This window comes from Dendrobates tinctorius, unplaced genomic scaffold (assembly GCF_039654945.1).
Source record: "Dendrobates tinctorius isolate UK_male_01 unplaced genomic scaffold, ASM3965494v1 ptg000114l, whole genome shotgun sequence".
In the NCBI taxonomy this organism is placed as follows: domain Eukaryota; kingdom Metazoa; phylum Chordata; class Amphibia; order Anura; family Dendrobatidae; genus Dendrobates; species Dendrobates tinctorius.
In genome coordinates, this window is record NW_027361782.1 from 1,188,802 (window position 1) to 1,213,552 (window position 24,751).

The 24,751-nt window shown below is 47.7% G+C and overlaps 1 non-coding gene across 1 annotated transcript; it reads left to right on the forward strand.

Annotated features, from left to right (window-relative positions):
• Positions 1-12,383: 12,383 nt before the first annotated feature.
• Positions 12,384-12,494, forward strand: TRNAL-UAA (transfer RNA leucine (anticodon UAA)). The gene is made up of 2 exons: positions 12,384-12,421; positions 12,449-12,494. It is a non-coding gene; the product is annotated as a tRNA-Leu (tRNA).
• Positions 12,495-24,751: the final 12,257 nt, after the last annotated feature.

Genomic DNA, 24,751 nt, shown 5'->3' on the forward strand with positions numbered 1-24,751 from the left:
GAAGTGTATTTTCCTGGGCCCATCCGGTATGTGGGTTCAAAGGCTTATTGGGGTGCATATGACTTGGCAGCAGGGCAGGCCTTGCTGTCAATGCATAAGAAAACAGAATGGGAGTACAAAATGAATAATGTAAAGTGGAATTTCCTGTGCCCATCCAGTATCTAGGTTCAAAAGCTTATTGGGGTGCATATGACTTGGTAGCAGGGCAGGCCTTACAGTCAATGCATAAGAAAACAGAATGGGAGTACAAAATGAATAATGTGAAGTGTATTTTCCTGGGCCCATCCGGTATGTGGGTTCAAAGGCTTATTGGGGTGCATATGACTTGGCAGCAGGGCAGGCCTTGCATTTAATGCAACATTTTTTTATTGAAGCCCTCCTGGACATCTCGTGAAAGGGGTATTGGGGTGCGTCGTAATTCTTAGCAGCCCATCCACTCACTGCATAGGCTATAAAAGTTTCGGAGACCCACTGTTTAAGGCTAGTTTCAGACTAGCGTATTTTCCACTCAGCGCTCGGCGCCGCTAAGCCTCACCCCCTGCCGGCTCCCTGCCCGCCCCATCCGGTTATCGCCGCCTACTATCGCACATGGCTGCATGCGATCTGCGCACCCTATCTTTAGCATAGGGTGCGCAGACCGCGCGCTAGTAAGATTTTAGCGTGCGCTGCGCACTTTTGAAGGTGCGCCGGTGTGCGCCGAACGCACCATGTTGCATTTTGGCGCGCTCGGCGCACCTTCAAAAGTGCGCAGCACATGCTAAAATCCTACTAGCGCACGACCAGCGCATAGTCTGCGCACCCTATGCTAAAGATAGGGTGCGCAGATCGCATGCAGCCGTGTGTGATAGTAGGCGGCGATGACCGGATGGGGCGGGCAGGGAGACGACAGGGGGCGGGGCTTAGCGGCACCAAGCGCTGCGTGGAAAATACGCTAGTCTGAAACTAGCCTAATAATGGCCCTTTAAGCAGATTAATGCTGCCTAATGTCCCTGTAAAAATATGCTCTGTGACTTTGAGTCCCTCCTTCCTAAATGAAACAAGATGTGTCTGCTTATGTGTCTCACACCACATGTCCAGCTACGGTTGGTAAATGTTACAATAACATTTCCCAGTGAATGCATTTGTTTTGGTTGAAAGCAATGTTAAAGTTGAAAAACGCTTCAAAAAAGCTGCGTCTGAACATAGCCCAAGTGGTGGAGGAACATTTTGGTCTGGGGTTATTTATTTTGCCTTCTATACAAGTCATTAACCTGGAAAGGATGTACCTTAACATATTTCCTAGTAAAACCCATTTTGGTTTCGTTTTGGTATTTTTTTTGGTGCACCTGTAAAAATGGCATGAAACTCTGACAACATTGTTTAAAGCTGTGAACTAGGAGTCAGGAATGCTTCCAGGGGAGATCCCCATGATGTCCCCCTGTCATTTCAGCAGTGTTTCAATCATTTTCAGATGTTTTTAGACCTTAAAAGGACCCCTGGGGGGATCACGGTAAAAATGCTCAGGTCTCCCATAGACTTACATTGGGCTCTTTGTTCTCTCCGAGTACCCGAGTATTCCAATTTGGTCGACCCGAGCAACGAGCACCCGAGCATTTTAGTGCTCGGCCATCACTAGTGGTGACAGGTTCCCTTTAAATAACCGAGCTTTACAGGCAGCCTGGGTTCAGCTAGCCTGTAGAGAGGAGTCTCCAGAGACTTTGTGACTTGTCGACTGAACCTGTGCTTTTCCAGAGCGGGGTGCCACCCGCAACATACGGACAGAGTTGCAGCATTTTGCTTAATTTTGTTGTTTCAGTCCTGTTTTAGCCAGAAAGGCCGAGGTTGTTTTCCCCATGAGTTGGTTTATGCTGCCTTACAATACACATTTTTGCCTACCTCTGTGTGCCACCACGTGAGTGTGTAAGGGGGTGAAGAGGAGGAGGAACCTAAGTGGGGTTACCACTACTGCTCCGTTCCCGGAACCACCTGGCCAGGCAGCAGCGTTTCCTGGGGGAAGGTTAGCAGACATGCACCGACCCTTCCCTGTGACTGCGGGGGGCGGGGACCGGTTACAGGGGGCTGCACGCAGGAAGCAGAAGGCAGTCAGGGAGGGAAAGCACAGCACGGCAGAGAGAGAGCTGCGAGCTGCACCGCTTCCCTGGGGAGAGAGAACCCTCCAGCTGAGGACTGAGACAGACAGTGTGAGCGGTGAGCACCCTATGTGAGAACGCGGACCCACCAGACTCCTCTGACAAGTCTGGGACCGACGCTAGCGCCTGCAGACCCAGCATGCGCAGTGACAGACCAGAGCCCCTGAGAGAAGTAATTGAACTGACCAAGGAGCGTGGTAACATTCCTGCAGAGACACGTACTGAGTGTGGACTTGAGACTAAGGGTCCCATTTCACTTAGCGATGCACCAGCGATCCCGACAATGATACGACCTGGTAGGGATCGCTGGTGCGACACTAAATGATCACTAGTAAGTTGCCAAACAGGCAGATCTCTTCAGCGACGCAGCAACGATCCAGCTCTCAAACACAGCGATGCGCGCTGGCCAATGCGATGCCGACGACGAAAAAATGGCCCAGGAATGCCATTTTTTCGTCGTTGGCATCCCACTGCATTCCTGCACGATCAGCGATATCCAGCAGGGGGGCCAGTCGCTGCTGCGTGTCACATGTAGCTAGATCGCAGGTGAGATCGCTGTTGCTTCACAAAATCGGTGACGCATTAGAGATCTCGCTAGTGATCTCGCTATGTGAGACAGGGCCTTAAGAGCGGTGAGAGCGGGACCCCTTCTCACTACCCAGCAGCCTATTGTTTACCCCAGAGGCTGTTTCTTCTTCATGGACAGAGACTTGAGAGACTGCATGTGCCTCTGTTGACGGTGTCAACGTTGGAGAATTAGACCCAGCAATCAAGCCTTCTCGAGACTAAGTTTATTTTGCTTCCGTTTATTACTTTAAATACCGTATTACTGTTTATGTTGCAATTTTCCCCCTGTTGCCTCTCCCTGCATGGAGTTAATATCCTTGCAAATAGACCCTTTAACTCTTGGTCTGTCTCAGATCCGTGGCAACATCCTCCGTACCTTCAGGTTATTAGTGGCCCAGTTGGCAGGGTGTCGCACAATGGCACGGAGGCGGCAGACCAAGCAGTAGAAGGAGGCCCCAGGTCTTGCATCTCTCTGGGAGCCATGCTAAATAATTAGCCAAAATTTTCTGGGAACAATGTTATGTTGTGGAGTTGGACAGAGCGCATCCAAGGGATGATGCGGATGTATCCCATGATGCCGGCCCTGGAAGCAGTGATAGCAGTGATGGCCCTGTAGGGGGCGGCACGGGACTCTGTCATGCTTAGACCACCCCAGGCGAGAGATACCCTGGATAAAGTTCCACTTATACTTGAGGAGATGCATGGGGACCCCACTGACGTAGGGGAACTGCGCATGCGACTGTTCCACAGGGTTCAAAGAGACCGTGATGCAGTTTATGAATGCCCTGCAGGAACTCCATACTGCCATTATCCGGAAAGACGGCATAGGCGTAGGGCCGATTGACATTGTGCTGCGAGACCAGCTGGTTACGGGTTTGTGTGATGTGATGATGAAGCAGGCACTGCGAGAGTGCGTGCGGGTAAAGCTAAGCATGAATTTCTCTGAGGTCGGGAGTGAGGCGCCCACGCGCCATCAGGAACAGGGAGTGATAGTGCCGGTGGGGAAGGTCAGGAGCGGGGAGGTAGCCGCCACCCCCAATGGGTGGAAGACTTGAGGAAGGAGATTAAACAGATCCGTGAAGAATTGGCTGAATCCAAGAGAACCCCTGCCGTAGAGTCCTGTCCACCGGTGCGAGACAGAGAGGCCACCCCTCAACATGAGGCTAGCGTCCCCCAGCCAAGAGGACCCCCAACGTGTTACAACTGTGGAGAACCCGGCCATATAACTAGGTGGTGCACCCGGCTGAACCGACCTTTCCAGCGACATCCATTAAACTAGACGGCTCCGAGCTCGGGGGGGCGACGCCCGGAGTCTGATAATTTGAGAAGTAACGAAAGTCCCACCAGCCTCATTTCCAGGTGTCCCTTGGTCTGGGCCGAGATGAACGGCCGAGCAGTACATTGCCTAGTAGACACTAGCTCTCAGGTTACTACTATGGGATATTTCCATCGGCACTTCACGGAGGCGATACGGCCAGAATGGGGGCCAGTGATTAAGCTTACGGAGGCTAACAACTTGCCCATCCTGTAGGGAGAAGGGGAGTAGTGCTGATAGATGGAGAAGTGGCCAAAGACCATACCATCACCTTAGGCATGAACTAGCTTAAAGACTTTGGGAGCCTTCTCATCAATGAGTCCCCAGACCAGTTCCTGCGACAGTGGAGCATCCATACCCCGCAAAAGAAGGGTCTTCCAGCAACTAATACGGACAGCTCAGGCCCAGAAAACATACAGTCATGGAAAGTCGCTCGGCAAAAATAATTGTGCCTGCTTCTATCAATCGAGTTTTGCCCCCTGGATAGACCGTGCTTCCCCTGCCCATCGGGGCTGGTATCCCTCTGGAGGGGGTCGAGGTGCAAGTTGAACCCAGTAAGGCTACCGTCAGGAATATTAGTTGCGCGGACCCTGGCTATGGTGCGAAATGGAACTGTCCTCGTGCGATGTGTAAATTTGGGAGAGAATGACGCGACCTTGCCCCCTAGGAGTGAAGTGGCCCACATCCTAGGCATGCCCAATGAATTAATTCCGTCTGAAGCAGTGCAGCTGACTGTGAAGCCGGAAGATTCATGGATGGTGACTGTAGGTGCTGAAGTAACCCCAGACACCTGATATTGCTGAAGGAGGGGGCAACAGATACTGGAACACATGCGGGCGGATCTCTCGGAACTGACCCCCTAACAGGTTCACCAGGTGGAGTCCCTGCTAGGAAAATACCAGGATGTGTTTGCAAAGCATGAGGATGATTTTAGGCGCACCACCGCAATAACATACGAGATACCCACCGGGGATGCGGCGCCTATCAGAGAACGATACCATCAGATACCTCAACAAATGTACCAGGAGGTGAAGGGGATGCTGTCACAAATGTTGAAGAAGGGAGTAATTCGAGAGAGCTAGAGTCCGTGTGCCGCCCCTATTGTCCTGGTACGGAATAAGGGTGGGACCTTACGCTTCTGTGTGGACTACCGTCGGCTCAACACCTGCACAATGCGGGATTCGTATCCATTGACGAGAATAGAGGAGTCCCTGCCGAGTTAGAAAAAGCCAGATACTTTTCTACATTAGACCTGGCCAGCGGTTATTGGCAGGTTCCAATGTCCGAACAAGACCGAGCCAAGACAGCTTTCATTCTCCCGATGGGACTATACGAGTTTGACCGCTTGCCTTTCAGTCTTGCCAATACCCCAGGAACGTTCCAACATCTCAAGGAGAAATGTTTGGGGAACTTGAACTTTGAAGCTACCCTGATCTATCTGGACAACATTATTGTCTTTGCCCCCACATTCGAGGAACAACTACGGTGACTGGAGCAGGTTCTGAGTCGACTACAAAAACATGGGCTAAAAGTAAAGCCTCAAAAATGTCACCTCTTCCATACACAGATTGAGTATTTGGGGCACACTGTCTCAGCCGAAGGAGTGAGGCCCTCTCAAGAGAAAATGCTGCAGTGCAGGAGTGGCCTACCCCAAAAACCATGAAGGATGTACGTGCATTCCTGGGACTCACAGGATACTTCCGACGCTTTGTAAAAGACTTTACACGCATCGCAAATCCCCTTCTTGAACTACTGAAAGGGGTGCCCTCTTGAGCCAAAAACAGGAATGTGCAGTGGGGAGAGCGCCAGGAAGAAGCGTTCCTAGCCTTGAAGAAAACTTTGATGGAGGCCCCGTACTAGCCTATGCTGATTTCACTCAACCGTTCATCTTGCATACCGATGGGAGCCTGCATGGGCTTGGAGCAGTACTTTCACAGATACAGGATGGGAAAGAATGCGTCATAGCGTATGCAAGCCGGTCTTTGAACAACTCCGAGAAGAATCTGGATAACTACAGTTCCTTCAAGCTTGAGTTGTTGGCATTGGTGTGGGCTATGACGCAGAAATTTGCAGAGTACCTGGCCGACTCTGAAGTTCACGTGCGCACGGACAACAATCCGTTAGCCCATCTGGAGAAAGCGAAGCTCGGGGTACTAGAGCAATGCTGGGTAGCCAGAATGGCGAAATTTCAGTACCAGATCACCTATAAAAGAGGAGCAGAGAAAACCCATGCTGATGCCCTTTCCTGAGTAGACTATCGGAGGCCAGCGCCTAATCAGGATGAAGAGCTGGAGGCTGTGGAAGTCCTGGAGTTTGGAGGAACTGCCAGGACGATGGCAGCCACACGAGAGCAAAGGCAGGAGATGTCTCGTGAATGTATAATGGACCAACCCCATGATGAGTGGGTTCGAACACAACAAGAGGACCAGGAAATAGCTCAGCTGAGGTGGTGGGTCACAGACGAACAAGTGCCAAGTCATCAGGAGTGCTGCATCGCCTGAAATACTGCGGATGTTATGGCAGTGGGAAAAACTTCAGCTGTGGGACGGCATATTGTATCAGAAGATATTCCTTCAGTCAGAACACAGCGTTACTTGGCAAACAGTAGTTCCCACATCCTTGCTATCCCAGATAGTTATGGAGGCTCATGAAAAGGGAGCTCACTTCGGCCCTGAAAAGACCTTCCAATGGTTACAGCGTCTGTTTTATCATCCAAATCTGAGAAGTGTGGTGGAGAAAGTCTGTCAGCAGTGGTGCCAGAGCTGTGAGCTGGCCAAATCACCTGAACAGCGGGCTCCCAAGCAAACGGTAAAGTCATCCAACCCACTAGAATTGCTGACGATAGACTGATGATCGGGCCAGCGCATCAAGGCTACGAACACTGCTTGGTGATGGTGGACCATCTACAAAAACTTCATCCAGGTGTATGGATGTCCTAAGCGTATCCACTCCAACCAGGATGCCTGTTTTCTCGGCAGAGTGATGGAGGAACTGCACCAGTTGTATGGGATCAGGAAGTCTCGGACTACGCCTTATCATCCACAGGGGAACGGGCCTTGTGAGAGATTCAACCGTACCCTGATCCAAATGCTACGAACCTTGGAGGAAGAGAAAAAAGCACGCTGGCCTAAATATGTCCCTGAACTGGTATGGGTGTACAACAATCTTGAGCACAGCACCATTGGCTTTACACCCTACTCTCTTCTCTTTGGACGGCCCAGAAAGGAGATGACTGAATTGGAGTTAGAGCCTGAGGAGGACTACCCACGGACGGTGGTGTCTTCCTGGGTTTGAGAACATCGCCATCGGCTGCAGACTCTCCACCGTCTGGTGCGGACCAGGCTAAAGGAGCAGGAACATGCTCATGACACTCCTCTACGTGGGACAGCTCTGCAGGCTGGAGACCGAGTTTTGGTAAGAGAGAAGCGCTCTCGTGATAAATTGGAGTAGAGTTGGGAGAAGAGCCCGTACAGGGTGAAACGTCAGGTCAACGCTAAAAGTCCTGTGTATGAAGTCCAGCCAGAAGAGGAGGGTGCCACCGCCCGCACGCTGGATTGGAATATGTTACGGCCTTGTTTGTCTCGGGATCCTGATAAAAGACAGGAAGTAATTAATATTCCACAGGCTACCCCATCCGCTGTCGTTGATTTTGAAGACGAGGAAGGCTCCCAACCTAACCCGGGGATGCCAAAGAGAGGCTAGTGCCTGGGACTGAAGGCCCCACAGGAGGGACTCAATTCCCCGTTCCTCCCGTGCGGCCTGAGACGATTGCTCCTTCTGAATTGCGATGCTCCAAGCGTTCGACTGCCGGTGTACCCCCTGTCCCTTATGATCAAGGTCAGTTAATTTGGCAACAGATTGTTCAGGGGCTGGAAGACTGTCAACGGGAGCTGCAGAAGATCTCGCCCGTGGAATGGCGAGCAAAAAGAGAGGAGGAATGTAAGGGGGTGAAGAGGAGGAGGAACCTAAGTGGGGTTACCGCTCCTGCTCTGTGTCCGGAACCACCTGGCCAGGCAGCAGCCTTTCCTGGGGGAAGGTTAACAGACTTGGACTGACCCTTCCCTGTGACTGTGGGGGGCAGGGAGGGGTTAGAGGGGGCTGCGCACAGGAAGCAGAAGGCAGTCAGGACGGGAAAGCACAGTGTGGCAGAGAGAGAGCTGCGAGCTGCACGACTTCCCTGGGGAGAGAGAACCCTCCAGCTGAGGACTGTGACAGACCGACAGCGCGTGGTGAGCGCCCTATGTGAGATCGCGGACCCACCAGTCTCCTCTGACAAGTCTTAGACCGACGCTAGCGCCTGCAGACCCAGCATGCGCAGTGACAGACCAGAGCCCCTTAAAGAAGTAACTGAACTGACCAAGGAGTGTGGTAACGCTCCTGCAGAGACATGTACTGAGTGTGGACTTGAGACTAAGAGCGGTGAGAGAAGAACCCCTTCTCACTGCCCACTATACTATTGTTTACCCCGGAGGCCGTTTCTTCTTCCTGGACAGAGACTTGAGAGACTGCATGTGCCGCTGTTGATGGTGCCAACGTTGAAGAATTAGATCCTGCAATCAAGCCTTCTTCAGACTAATAAGTTTATTCTGCTTCCATTTATTACTTTAAATACCTTATTACCGTTTATCTGTTGCAATTTTCCCCCTGTTGCTTCTCCCTGCGTGGAATTAATATCTGTAATGCTCGCGCCCTGACTGGTTGGCGCAAGTGTGAGGGGTGTAGCCCCACTGGACCACAAACCAGACAACCCTGGAAAGGGCATAACTAAGCAGCTACCTTCGTGTTCATTGGAGCCTCTGACGGTGAGGTCAGGCTAGTGCGGTAGGTAGCTGCAAGGTGCCACTCCAGGGTGGTGTCTGGTTGTGGCTGCTGATCCCACCGAGGGACAGGATACTGCGAGCAGGTGCAGGCTAGTACAAACGGACAAGACGGGTACTCTAGCGAGTAAAGCTTGAGATACTGGCAGGCAGGTGGGCACAGCTGAGACACTGGCAGGCAGGCAGGCATGGCTGAGGCACTGGCAGGGAGGCACGGCTGAGGTACTGGCAGGTGGGCACGGCTGAGGCACTGGCAGGCAGGCGGGCACGGCTGTGACGACTCCTGGAGTGGACCCTCTGGGTCGTGGCACCAACCCTTCCAGGGCAAGCTGACCTAGTGAAGACCACCCCCTATACAGGGAGTGTCAGGAGCAAGCCTCAGGGGATAAGGTACCACGACTGCTGGCACCAGGTGGCCGGTTCACAGGAGACACGAGTGAGTGTGTCTGCAGGAACGAGCAAGGCGTGGACACAGGGACACGCAGGGTATAGGACAATACAGGGCGAGTGTACAGAAGCACGGAGAGTACAGGACAATACAAGGCGAGTACACGGGAGTGTATTACATGCAGGATGGTGCAAGGAAGCACTGGGTGAACCAGCGAAGAGAAATGGGGAACGAAATGCCGATAGTTCGCAAAGCCAAGGAAGCGTTGGATTGCCTTCACCCCATAAGGCCGTGGCCAATCGAGAATGGCAGACACTTTTGCCGGATCCATGCGTAGACCAGAGTCCAAGATAATGTACCCCAAGAATGGCAAGGGCGTCTGTTCAAAGACACATTTCTCGAGCTTGGCGTAAAGGCGGTTCTCCCTCAAACGCAGAAGTGCTTGACACACGTTCTTTCTGTGGGCTGAGAGATCTGGAGAAAAAATGAGGATATAGTCCAGGTAGACTACCACGTAGAAGTACAGCATATCCCGGAAGATGTCATTCACAAACTCCTGGAATACCGCTGGAGCGTTGCAGAGGCCGAAGGGCATGACCAAGTACTCGTAGTGACCATCTCGGGTGTTAAAGGCAGTCTTCCACTCGTCACTGGAACAAATACGGACCAAGTTGTAGGCCCCACGAAGATCCAGCTTGGTGAAAATTCGTGCTCCAGGATCAGTGGCACTGGGTACTTGTTTTTTTTACTGTGATGTCGTTCAGCACTCGGTAGTCTATGCAGGGATGGAGGGAGCCGTTCTTTATTTCACAAAGAAGAATCCCGCTCCTGCGGGTGAGGATGACTTACGAATGAAACCTCTGGCAAGATTTTCTTGGATATACTCCGACATAGCTTGGGTTTTGGCAGGAGATAGCAGGTATACTCTACCCCTGGGTGGGGTAGAGTTTGGAACGAGGTCAATTGGACAGTCGTATGGCAGATGAGGAGGCAGAGTCTCTGCCTCCTTTTTGTCGAAGACATCTGGGAAAGACCAGTAAGCCGACGGCAGACCTGCAGGAGCCGAGGACGGACAGGCAGAATTCATCGGATGGACAGATACCAGGCACTTCTTCTAACAGGATGGTCCCCAACGGAGTATATCGCCTGACCGCCAGTCCAGGGTTGGCTCATGAATCAGTAACCAAGGGAGACCAAGAAGAAGCCTGTGAAACATAGTTGACAAAACATGGAAGGAGATTTTCTCTCGGTGCAGGGCTCCAATCTGCATCTCAATCTCTTCGGTGATATGGGTAGCGGTTTCCTGCAAGAGTTTACCTTGACCGAAGCAATCATCTGAGGAGTCTTCAGGAATCTGACAGGAATATGGTATTTTTTAACCGCCTCGAGCCTAATAAAGTTCCCTGCCACGCCTGAGTCTAAATAAGCCTCTTCAGAATAACGTTTAGAGTCTTCAGCAAAACAGACACAAACAGGGGAGGAGAGGAATCACGTATACCTAGGGAGGCCTCTCCTACCACTCCTAGGCAGAGAAGTTTCCCAGTTTCTCAGAACAGGAGCGAAGGAGATGAGAAGAACTCCCACAGTAAAAACAGAGACCTTATGTGAACCTCTCCTTGTGACGCCCGCAGTTCGGCCATCTTGAAAAGGTCCACCAGCATTGGCTCAGAAGCGGGGCCCGCAGAAGAAGGCACGGGTCGCGAATGAGGAGAACTGCAAGTAGACAGAGAGAGATGAGGAGACCTTCTCTCCCTGGCTGCCTCACGGGTACGTTCTTGGAAGCGCAGGTCAATGCATGTCGCAAGAGAAATCAGATCCTCTAAAGAGGTAGGGGTATCCCGACCTGCCAGTACGTCTTTAATCCGACCGGACCGATAGAGTACCCTGATGGAGGTTAAAGGACTCGGTGGTGGAAGCCAGATGACCCGGCTCGTCGAACACCTTGCGGAAGGTGTCCAAAAAGGTGGAGAGCTGAGAGACAAGTGGGTCATCATGCTCCCAGAGGGGATTCATCCACGCTAACGCCTCCCCTTCTAAGTGAGAAACTATAAAGGCTATTTTAGCGCTATCGATGGGGTAGTGCTGTGGCAAGAGCTCAAAATGCAGAAAATGCAGATGGCATTGGTTCAAAAATCCCTGACACAACTTGGGATCACCGGTATACAGAGGTGGCTTGCATAAGCGCAGTGGCGGGTGCGGGGCCGAGGCTTAGGCAGAAACGGAGGCAACGGACTGTAGGGAAAGGAGACGGTTATCTATCTACGCCATATAGTTGAGAATATGGGCCTGAGTGTCGTGTTGCTTAGTGAGCTCTTGTTGGAAACTGACCAACTGGGAAGCATTTCCAGGGTCAGAGGACTGTAAGGCCGACAAACGGAACTCCATAGATTTCAAAAAGGCCATGATCCTAGTCTGGTTTTCCCGTAGGAACACCAGTTCCTTTTGGGCGAAGGCCGTGGTACCAATGGGGTCCATGGCCTGAATATACTGTGACGACTCCTGGAGTGGACCCTCTGGGTCGTGGCACCAACCCTCCCAGGGCGAGCTGACCTTGTGAGGACCACCCCCTATACACGGAGTGTCAGGGGCAAGCCCAAGGGGGTAAGGTACCACGACTGCTGGTGTGGCGCCCCCAGGAGTATGGTCGCCACAATGGCATTACCTTCCTCCTAGGGAGTGTGATGTCATGCCTGGAAGCAATGAAGGGTCTCTCTGACAGGTAATCTCTACATACAACACAGTTCCCACTCCAGGCCAGCAGAGGGAGCTCTGAACCAATACTAAGGGGAAGAGTTTCTCTCTGGGGGCCAGGAGGGGAAATTAGTTAGTTCTGTGAGGAGGGCGAAGAGTGTAGACGTGGAGAGAGGAGCTGGGAGATTGAGCAGAGAGTTGAGGCTCATTCCCAGCTAGAGCGCATGATCTGGAGCCTGGTCTCCAAGGTTGTATGGATACTGATGGTCCTGCAACAGAAACCAGAGGAATAGGAAGCTGTAAATGCTCTATTCTGATCTAAGACTTGGAGGCACCACAGCGACGTGTGAGCCAAAGGAGATAGAAGGCTACAGCTGTCTGCCATACGAGGTAGATCCAAAAGGAAAGAAGAAGGAGGAACGTCAGTGTAACACAGTACTGCATGTACCTCAAGTAAGCTAGTTGACAACTAGTTAGTCAGGATGGCCGAGTGGTCTAAGGCGCCAGACTTAAGAGTGGTCTGTTTCCCTTGAGGTGGGAATTCTGGTCTCCAAATGGAGGCGTGGGTTCCAATCCCACTTCTGACAGCTGCTTTGGAGTTCCCTCAGGGGAGAGCAGGTGGAAGGATGCGCTTTGAGCAGCTCCTGTCAGGAGGAGCTGCCGGATAGATTGGCTTGGAGGAAAGCTCCTGGGAGGAAAGAGTGGAATTTCTAGAGTCCCACGCTGATTGCTATCAGGTGGGGGAAGAAATTAGGTCGCGGAAGGGTCTCAGCCCCTAGCCTAGTGAAGTAAACAACGAACTTAACTAGCAAGCTGACAGCTGTGGTTGCTGTATGGGCCATAGCGAATCCCACAGTTATCTTCCTAGAAAGGCAGCCATATAGGATCAGGAAGTCTCCTGAGTGACGAATTCTGACAGGATCCGCGGCAGCTGGCCTGGGACACTGACTGTGAAGGTGCTAGAAAGGGAGGAAGGAGAGTGAAAACTAGCACGGTGAGACGGCCTAGGAATGAACATATTGAAAGAGAGTGTTGGAGGGGTAAACTCATCTACCCGGGAGTTTACTGGACCCCTGACCTGGAGGACTCAGCACTGAAGCGGGCATCTGTGTGCACCAGAATGTGAGTAAAGCTCTTTGGAACTGCATTCAACTGAGTCCTTGTCTCCTTTCCACACCCAACACTCAGCACTGCTACATCCTCCAATCTGCTTGCCACCATCACCCCTGAAATCACTCTCAACAGCCCTGGGACTATTGCTCTACCTGTGGAGAGCCATTGTCACCTCAGCTGCGTCACACCAACGGTCCCAGGAGAACAACACTGCACCTCTGACCAGAATACCACGGGTGGTGTGACGTATTTATTCACCCATAAACTTTATTCCCATCTCCTTAAATACCACAAAAAGAATTGCCTGTGACCGCCTGGGGCCACGGACCGGGTCCCAGCCGCCGTGACGCCGTCCCCCATTGAAGTCGACGGGCCCGATACCGAGTACCCCGCAGCCTCTCGGGCACATCACGAGCACCACGTGCTGTCAGGATTTGCTGGTGCTGGTGGCGAGAGGAAGTGGTTATGTGGCCTGTCATGTTCAACAACTTGGGAATCACACAGTATTGTATTCTCGTTATATTGTGTCGTTTCATTGCTATGCCATAAGGTTTGCCCCTCTTTAGAGGTTCGTCCTTCCTCTCTCTGTGATCCCCTGCTGTCCTGTCTGTATACTCTTTTGCTTCCCCCCTGCCCAGGAGCTGTAGTATGATCAGATCATGTACCTGCACGGTAAGACACAGCCATTACACAGCACACAGCAGGAGCACATTCATAAGATTATGAAAAAGACTTGGGTATACTAATAGATCACAGACTGAATATGAGTCAACAGTGTGATGCAGCAGCAAAAAAGGCAAATGCAATTCTAGGATGTATTAACAGAAGCATACAGTCTAGATCACGTGAAGTCATTATTTCCCTCTACTCCTCTTTGGTCAGACCTCATCTGGAATATTGTGTCCAGTTTTGGGCACCACATTTTAAAAAAGACATCAACAAACTGGAGCAAGTTCAGAAAAGAGCGACCAGAATGGTGACCGGTCTGCAAACCCTGTCTTATGAGGAAAGGTTGCAGGATTTGGGAATGTTTAGTTTGCAAAAGAGAAGACTGAGAGGAGACTTAATAGCTGTCTACAAATATCTAAAGGGCTGTCACATTGTAGAAGGATCAACTTTATTCTCATTTGCACAAGGAAAGACTAGAAGCAATGGGATGAAACTGAATGGGAGGAGACACAGATTAGATATTAGAAAAAACTTTTTGACAGTTAGAGTGATCAATGACTGGAACAGGCTGCCACGAGAAGTGGTGAGTTCTCCTTCAATGGAAGTCTTCAAACAGAGGCTGGACAGACATCTGACTGGGATGATTTAGCGAATCCTGCTTTGAGCAGGGGGTTGGACCAGATGGCCCAGGAGGTCCCTTCCAACTCTACGATTCTATGATTCTATGATTCTAAGCGCTAGAGAGGAGACTACACAACCCATCTGATAGAGAGATTCCTAAGTTGCTTCCAGGCTAATCATCTCCTGTGCCATCTGTAATCTGGACCCTGGACTGCACTTACAAAGTAAAGGTAAAGAAATTACATTCTGCTGTGTCCTTGCCTTCTTTCTGCAACTTCTTCAGCACTGCTACAACTCTGTGCCAGACACTGCACCCTCTTCCTCAACACCTATTCTCTTCATCTACTCTGCCCTGGGACTACAGCCCTACCTGCGGAGGGCTATAACATCACTGCTGCATTACACCATCTGTCCCAGAGGATCTGTCTGCAGCGTTGGCTTAACACCTCCCTTGCCGAACACCACAGGTGGCGTCACGAATAGTGTTGAGCATTCCGATACTGCAAATATCGGGTATCGGCCGATATTCGCTGTATCGGAGTTCCGATACTGAGTTCCGATATTTTTACAATATTGAATACCGGAATCGGAAGTTCCCATAATGCAATGAGCCAGTTGTATTAGCCATGTTAACTAATGGCAAGGCTGTGATTGGCTGCTGAAATGATGTCATCATGATGCGCGGTCTGTGCAGGCCTGCCGGGGGTCTGTGCGGGCCTTCCGGGGGTCTGTACGGGCCTGCCGGGGGTCTGTGCGGGCTGCCGTGGGTCTGTGCGGGCCTGCCGGGAGTCTGTGCGGGCTGCCGGGGGTCTGTATGGGCCTGCCGGGGGTCTGTGCGGGCTGCTGGGGGTCTGTGCGGGCCTGCGGGGGGTTGTGTGTGTATGCAGGCATCGTCCGATGAGACTTCAAGTCCCATCGGACTATGCCTTCTACAATGACAGTGATTGACACATTAGCCAATGATGGGACAGTAGTAGTCCCATCATCTGGCTAATGTGTTGAATGAAAAAAAACAAAAACAAAACATACATACATACTACATACATACTACATATACACAACATTCATACAACATACATACATACTACATACATATTTCATATATACTACATTTATACAACATACATACATACTACATACATACTACATATATACTACTTTCATACCACATACATACATACATACTACATAATACATACATACTACATACACACTACATTCATACAACATACATACATGCATACTACATACAGTATATATATACATTCATACAACATACATACATACTACATAATACATACATACTACATATATACTACATTCATACAACATACATACATACTACATACAAACTACATATATACTACATTCATACAACATACATACATACTACATAATACATACATACTACATATATACTACATATATACAACATACATACATACTACATACTTACTACATACATACAACATACATACAACATGCTACATACATACAACATACATACTACATACATACTACATACAATACATTCATACATTCATACAATACATACATATAGACATACAGTACATATAACATAGAGTACATACTCACCATCACTTGTCACTTTGATCCCCGAAGACAGTGTCATCTCACTGTAAAAAATATTAAAATAACAAACAACCAATATACTCCCTGATCCGCAGAAATCCACGAGTGTCCCACGACGATCTCCTGCACTGCATCACTGAGAGGTTACTATAGTTCACTGGTCTCACTTTATGGCAAAAGCTGCGTGGGAACTTTCTCACACAGCAATGCCAAAAGTGAGACTAGGGACTATTTTTTTACAGTGGCGGAGGAATACAGTGCAGAAGGATACCTACCTCCCGTCATTGTATTCCTGGTGCCCCTAGAGAGCGGTCGCATCAGCTGATGCTGCTGTTCTCCAAGGGAGATCGTCATGGGACACTCGTGGATTTCTGCAGATCAGGGAGTATATTGGTTGTTTGTTATTTTAATATTTTTTACAGATGACACTGGCTTCGGGGATCAAAGTGACAAGTGATGGTGAGTATGTACTCTACGTTGTATGTACTGTATGTCTATATGTATGTATTGCATGAATGTATGAATGTATTGTATGTAGTATGTAGTATGTATATAGTATGTATGTAGTATGTATGTTGTATGTCTGTAGCATGTTTTATGTATGTTGCATGTATGTAGTATGTATGTAGTATGTACTATGTATGTATGTTACATACATGCATACATAGTGCATACTACATACATACAATATACATAAAACATGCTACATCCATACAACATACATACATACTACATATATACTACATTCATACAACATACATACATGTTGCATGAACGTAGCATATATGTAGTATGTATGTTGTATGAATGTAGTATATATGAAGTATGTATGTAGTATGTAGTATGTATGTATGTTGTATGAATGTAGTATATATGTAGTATGTATGTATTATGTAGTATGTATGTTGTATGAATGTAGTATATATGTAGTATGTATGTTTTATGAATGTAGTATATATGTAGTATGTATGTATTATGTAGTATGTATGTATGTTGTATTAATGTAGTATATATGTAGTATGTATGTAGTATGTATGTATGTTGTATGAATGTAGTATATATGTAGTATGTATGTAGTATGTATGTATGTATGTTGTATGAATGTAGTATATATGTAGTGTGTACTGTAGTATGTATGTATGTTGTATGAATGTAGTATATATGTAGTATGTATGTAGTATGTATGTATGTTGTATGAATGTAGTATATATGTAGTATGTATGCTGCATGAATGTAGTATATATGTAGTATGTATGTAGTATGTATGTTGTATGCATGTAGTATATATGAAGTATGTATGTAGTATGTATGTATGTTGTATGAATGTAGTATATATGTAGTATGTATGTATTATGTAGTATGTATGTATGTAGTATATATGTAGTATGTATGTTGTATGAATGTAGTATATATGTAGTATGTATTATGTAGTATGTATGTTGTATGAATGTAGTATATATGTAGTATGTATGTATGTTGTATGAATAAAGTATATATGTAGTATGTATGTAGTATGTATGTATGTATGAATGTAGTATATATGTAGTATGTATGTATGTTGTATGAATATAGTATATATGTAGTATGTATGTATTATGTAGTATGTATGTATGTTGTATGAATGTAGTATATATGTAGTATGTATGTAGTATGTATGTATGTTGTATGAATGTAGTATATATGTAGTATGTATGTTGTATGAATGTAGTATATATGTAGTATGTATGTAGTATGTATGTTGTATGAATGTAGTATATATGTAGTATGTATGTAGTATGTAGTATGTATGTATGTTGTATGAATGTAGTATATATGTAGTATGTATGTAGTATGTATGTATGCTGTATGAATGTAGTATATATGTAGTATGCATGTAGTATGTATGTATGCTGTATGAATGTAGTATATATGTATTATGTATGTATGTTGCATGAATGTAGTATATATGTATGTATGTATGTTGTATGAATGTAGTATATATGAAGTACGTATGTAGTATGTATGTATGTTGTATATATGTAGTATGTATGTAGTATGTATGTATTATGTAGTATGTTTTTTTTTTTTTAACATTCAACACATTAGCTGGATGATGGACTACTGTAGTAGTATATATGTAGTATGTATGTAGTATGTATGTATGTTGTATGAATGTAGTATATATGTAGTATGTATGTAGTATGTATGTATGTTGTATGAATGTAGTATATATGTAGTATGTATGTAGCATGTATGTATGTATGTTGTATGAATGTAGTATATATGTAGTATGTATATAGTATGAATGTAGTATATATGTAGTATGTATGTATGTTGTATGAATGTAGTATATATGTAGTATGTATGTAGTATGTATGTATGTTGTATGAATGTAGTATGTATGTATTATGTAGTATGTTGTATGAATGTAGTATATATGTAGTATGTATGTAGTATGTATGTTGTATGAACGTAGTATATATGTAGTATGTATGTAGTATGAATGTAGTATGTATGTATTATGTAGTATGTATGTATGTTGTATGTAGTATATATGTAGTATGTATGTATGTAGTATGAATGTAGTATATATGTAGTATGTATGTATTATGTATGTATGTTGTATGAATGTAGTATATATGTAGTATGTACATGTATGTAGTATGTATGTATGTATGTTGTATGAATGTAGTATATATGTAGTATGTATGTATGTTGTATGAATGTAGTATATATGAAGTATGTATGTAGTATGTATGTATGCTGTATATATGTAGTATGTATGTAGTATGTATGTAGTATGTATGTATTATGTAGTATGTATGTTTTTTGTTTTTTTTTTACATTCAACACATTAGCCGGATGATGGGACTACTACTGTCCCATCATTGGCTAATGTGTCAATCACTGTCATTGTAGCAGGCATAGCCCGATGGGACTTGTAGTCCCATCGGACGATGCCTGCACACACACACACAACCCCCGGCAGGCCCGTACAGACCCCCGGCAGCCCACACAGACCCCCGGCAGGCCCGCACAGACCCCCGGCAGCCCGCACAGACCCCCGGCAGCCCGCACAGACCCCCGGCAGGCCCGCACAGACCACCGAGAGGCGATACCCGATACTTTTGGGGTATCGGTCTGATCCAATCCGATCCGATATTTCCCGATATCGGAAGGTATCGCTCAACACTAGTCATGAATCACTCATAAACTTTATTTCATCACTGAACCCCTATTACATGGGCGCCCAGGGCCACGGACCGGGTCACCGCTGCTGTGACACCTCCCTCTGAGAGACCTGCCCGGTACCGAGTACCCCACAGCCCGGGGAGGGCGACCCACTGGCACCAGGTGGCCGGCTCACAGGAGACACGATTGAGTGTGTCTGCAGGAACGTGCAAAGCATGGACACAGGGACATGCAGGGTATAGGACAATACAGGGCGAGTGTACGGAAGCACGGAGAGTACAGGACAATACAAGACGAGTACACGGGAGGGCGTTAGATGCAGGACAGTGCAATGTGAGTACACGAGAGCACGTATGGCGTGCACAGACAAGCACGCCTGGGTGCGAGCAAAGCAGGGCGCGTGCAAAGAAGCACGCCTGAGTACAGAGTTAGACAGAGTGTGCGTAGAGAGCATGCCTGAGTGCAAGTTTAGACAGAGGGTGTGCAAAGGAGTATAACAGAGAACAGAGCAGAGAGTATGTTCAGAGCATAAGCTGGGAAGCACGGCAAGGCAGAGTACAAGAACAGAGCACAAGGCAGAGTTCAGGAACAGAGCACAAGGCAGAGTACAGGAACAAAGCATAGGGCATGAGCACAGGGACTTCCGGGTCAGGTCCTCCAGGACCATAGAGAGGACATGGCTGCAGCTAGAGCCGAGAAGAGCGTGCCTGCGCACTAGCAACGTAGTGCAGTCATGGAACTAAGTGTGAGAGGTGCGCGTGCGCACCCGACAGGGTCCCCGGAGCGGCCGTGGCACCAGACATGGTGATGTCGAGCCCGGGGTCCCGCCCCCAGGTGAGAGCATCGTGACAGACGGTGTGACAGAGGCACTGGCAGGAACTGACTCGGTAGTGACAGGACAGAGACTCGGACTGAGACGAGTAGTATATGTGAACAGGTAAGGGGTTGTTCACACTGGCGGTGCAGGAACTGGTTCGGGAAGGACGGGAACGCAGACAGGTATGAAGGGTATGAGGGAACAGATAGAGAGCTGTTCACACAGGAGATGGAGGAACTGGTTCAGGAAAGACGGGAACATAGACAGGTATGAAGGGTATGAGGGAACAGATAGAGAGCTGTTCACACAGGAGATGCAGGAACTGGTTCAGGAAAGACGGGAACAAAGACAGGTATGAAAGGTATGAGGAAACAGGTAGAGAGCTGTTCACACAGAAGATGAAGGAACTGGTCAGGAACCAGTACAGATGGGTAGGACAAGGATCCACAGAATACGGAACGGAAACAGAGAAGAATCGCAGGGTTGCAGAGCAGAGAAGAAGTGCAAGAAGCGGAGCAGGGTAGAACCGCAAGGCTGCGGAGAGGAGCTGCAGTTTGCCGCAAGAGGTTCTGCAGCAGCAGGTGCCACAGAAAAGGAGAGCAGAGCGGTACCACAGGTATGCGGAGAGGAGCTGCAGCAAGAGGTTCTGCAGCAGCAAGAGCGAAGCAAGGAGGAACCGCAAGGTATGCGTAGAGAAGCTGCAGCAAGAGGTACTGCAGCAGCAAGAGCGGAGCAGAGCGAAGCGGAGCTGCAGTAGCAGCAAGACAGAGGGAGTAAAGACAAGGGTACACCAAGCAGGGAAGGAAAGGCCACAGACTGGGATAAACCAGACACAGGTATAGGACAGAGTTCAGACTAGGCAGCATACAGGGCAAGGCACAGAGACAGGGATAAGACAGACACAGGTATAGGACGGAGTTCAGACAAGGCAAGGTACGAGTCAGTGCACAGGAACAAGGGCACAGACCAGGATATTCTGCCTCCTGGTGGGTGGAACGAGAAATACACAAAGCACAGAGGTAGGGATACAGATACCAGGATATTCTGCCTCCTGGTGGGCGGAACGAGAAATGCACAAGGCACAAGGAAACAGATCTGGGAATGATGCCCCCAGAGCAGGCAGAGACAGGACAGGACCTGGCAACTCAGCAGCAAGACACTGACTGAGTAAAGGCGTTGCTATGGCAGCTTCCACCAGGTGGATCTGCCCTAAATACTAGAGGCCCTTGGTAATTGACTGGGAACACCATAGGCAGGTGCACACTGATTCTATAAGAACCAGAGAGTACCGGCGCCGCACCCCCTATGCACACAGCCATGAATTATGCAGAGAGCAGGCAGGAGGCATACAGCATGGAGCTGGCAGCAGACAGAACTCACAGCATGGCCCGGTGTAGTGAGTAAGGTAGGTGGGTAGTGGGAGGCCATGCAGTGATGCCGGCAGGGTTGTTACAGTACCCCCTCCTTTACAGCCCCTCTTCTTCAAGCCTGCCAGGAAAACCCGCAGAAGGAGTATGGGACCACACATCGTCCAGGCCGACATGACATCTTTTGGGTAAGGTGAAGTAGGCGTGCCATCCGGAATCACAGAGTGCCAAGTCTCTTGGTGCACGACGGGGTCAACCTCCACAATGACCTGGGCCTCTTCGTCTAGACTTGTGAAAAGCAGAGATGAGCAAATTTCTGTCTTGGGATCCTCACCAACCGGCCATATGGAAGCTGGAGGCATACATTCAGGAAGCAACTTCTGTTACTCTTAAAAAACTGGACCACCTCTTCCGGGTTAGAGGATGAGCAACCCTCTGTCTTGGTTTCTTCACCAACCAGCCGCCTGGAAGAAGGCATATTTTGGCCCTTTGTACACTGTATCTACACTGCTGTCCTCCTCTGTGTGGTTGTGTTACACACTGTCCTCTTTATAGTTGTATCATACACTGTTCTCCTCTATATAATACTGCGTACAGAGCTGTACTCCTCTGTATATTTTTGTCACACACTGTTCTCCTGTATATAACACAGCTTACACCGCTGTTATCCTCTGTGTAGCTGTATCACACACTGTCCTCCTGTATATAATACTGCGTACACTGCTGTCCTCCTTTGCATAGTTGTATCATACACTGTCCTCCTGTATATACCGTAATACTGCGTACAGTGCTGTACTCCTCTGTATAGTGTCACACACTGTCCTCTTGTAAATAATACAGCATACACCGCAGTCCTCCTCTGTGTAGCTGTATCACACACTGTCCATCTATATATAATACTGCATACACTTCTGTCCTCCTCTGTATGGTTGTGTCACACACTGTCCTCCTGTGTATAGTTGTATCACACACTGTCCTTCTATATATAATACTGCATACACTTCTGTCCTCCTCTGTATAGTTGGGTCACACACTGTCCTCCTGTGTATTGTTGTATCACACACTGTCCTCCTCTGTATAGTTGTGTCACACACTGTCCTCCTGTATATATTAATTTGCACACTGCTGTCCTCCTCTGTATAGTTTTATCACACACTGTCCTCCTCTGTATAGTTGTACCACACACTATCCTCCTGTATATAATACTGTGTACATTGCTGTCCTCCTCTGTATGGTTGTGTCACACACTGTCCTCCTGTGTATAGTTGTATCACACACTGTCCTTCTATACAGTGGGGAAAAAAAGTATTTAGTCAGTCAGCAATAGTGCAAGTTCCACCACTTAAAAAGATGAGAGGCGTCTGTAATTTATATCATAGGTAGACCTCAACTATGGGAGACAAACTGAGAAAAAAAAATCCAGAAAATCACATTGTCTGTTTTTTTTTCATTTTATTTGCATATTATGGTGGAAAATAAGTATTTGGTCAGAAACAAGCAATCAAGATTTCTGGCTCTCACAGACCTGTAACTTCTTCTTTAAGAGTCTCCTCTTTCCTCCACTCATTACCTGTAGTAATGGCACCTGTTTAAACTTGTTATCAGTATAAAAAGACACCTGTGCACACCCTCAAACAGTCTGACTCCAAACTCCACTATGGTGAAGACCAAAGAGCTGTCAAAGGACACCAGAAACAAAATTGTAGCCCTGCACCAGGCTGGGAAGACTGAATCTGCAATAGCCAACCAGCTTGGAGTGAAGAAATCAACTGTGGGAGCAATAATTAGAAAATGGAAGACATACAAGACCACTGATAATCTCCCTCGATCTGGTGCTCCACGCAAAATCCCACCCCGTGGGGTCAGAATGATCACAAGAACGGTGAGCAAAAATCCCAGAACCACGCGGGGGGACCTAGTGAATGAACTGCAGAGAGCTGGGACCAATGTAACAAGGCCTACCATAAGTAACACACTACGCCACCATGGACTCAGATCCTGCAGTGCCAGACGTGTCCCACTGCTTAAGCCTGTACATGTCCGGGCCCGTCTGAAGTTTGCTAGAGAGCATTTGGATGATCCAGAGGAGTTTTGGGAGAATGTCCTATGGTCTGATGAAACCAAACTGGAACTATTTGGTAGAAACACAACTTGTCGTGTTTGGAGGAAAAAGAATACTGAGTTGCATCCATCAAACACCATACCTACTGTTAAGCATGGTGGTGGAAACATCATGCTTTGGGGCTGTTTCTCTGCAAAGGGGCCAGGACGACTGATCCGGGTACATGAAAGAATGAATGGGGCCATGTATCGTGAGATTTTGAGTGCAAACCTCCTTCCATCAGCAAGGGCATTGAAGATGAAACGTGGCTGGGTCTTTCAACATGACAATGATCCAAAGCACACCGCCAGGGCAACGAAGGAGTGGCTTCGTAAGAAGCATTTCAAGGTCCTGGAGTGGCCTAGCCAGTCTCCAGATCTCAACCCTATAGAAAACCTTTGGAGGGAGTTGAAAGTCCGTGTTGCCAAGCGAAAAGCCAAAAACATCACTGCTCTAGAGGAGATCTGCATGGAGGAATGGGCCAACATACTAACAACAGTGTGTGGCAACCTTGTGAAGACTTACAGAAAACGTTTGACCTCTGTCATTGCCAACAAAGGATATATCACAAAGTATTGAGATGAAATTTTGTTTCTGACCAAATACTTATTTTCCACCATAATATGCAAATAAAATGAAAAAAAAACAGACAATGTGATTTTCTGGATTTTTTTTTCTCAGTTTGTCTCCCATAGTTGAGGTCTACCTATGATGTAAATTACAGACGCCTCTCATCTTTTTAAGTGGTGGAACTTGCACTATTGCTGACTGACTAAATACTTTTTTTCCCCACTGTATATAATACTGCATACACTTCTGTCCTCCTCTGTATAGTTTTGTCACACACTGTCCTACTGTGTATAGTTGTATCACACACTGTCTTTCTATATATAATACTGCATGCACTTCTGTCCTCCTCTGTATAGTTGGGTCACACACTGTCCTCCTGTGTATTGTTGTATCACACACTGTCCTCCTCTGTATAGTTGTGTGACACACTGTCCTCCTGTATATAATACTGTGTACATTGCTGTCCTCCTCTGTATGGTTGTGTCACACACTGTCCTCCTGAATATAATACAGCGTGCTCTGCTGCTCTCCTTTGTATAGTTTAATCACACACTGTCCTGTATATAATACTGCATACATTGCTGTCCTCCTCTGTATAGTTGTATCACACACTGTCCTCCTGTATATAATATTGCGTACCCTGATGTCCTCCTGTGTATAGTTGTGTCACACACTGTCCTCCACTGTATAGTTGTGTCACACACTGTCCTCCTGTGTAGAGTTGTGTCACACACTGTCCTCCTGTGTAGAGTTGTGTCACACACTGTCCTCCTCTGTATCGTTGTGTCACACACTGTCCTCCACTGTATAGTTGTGTCACAT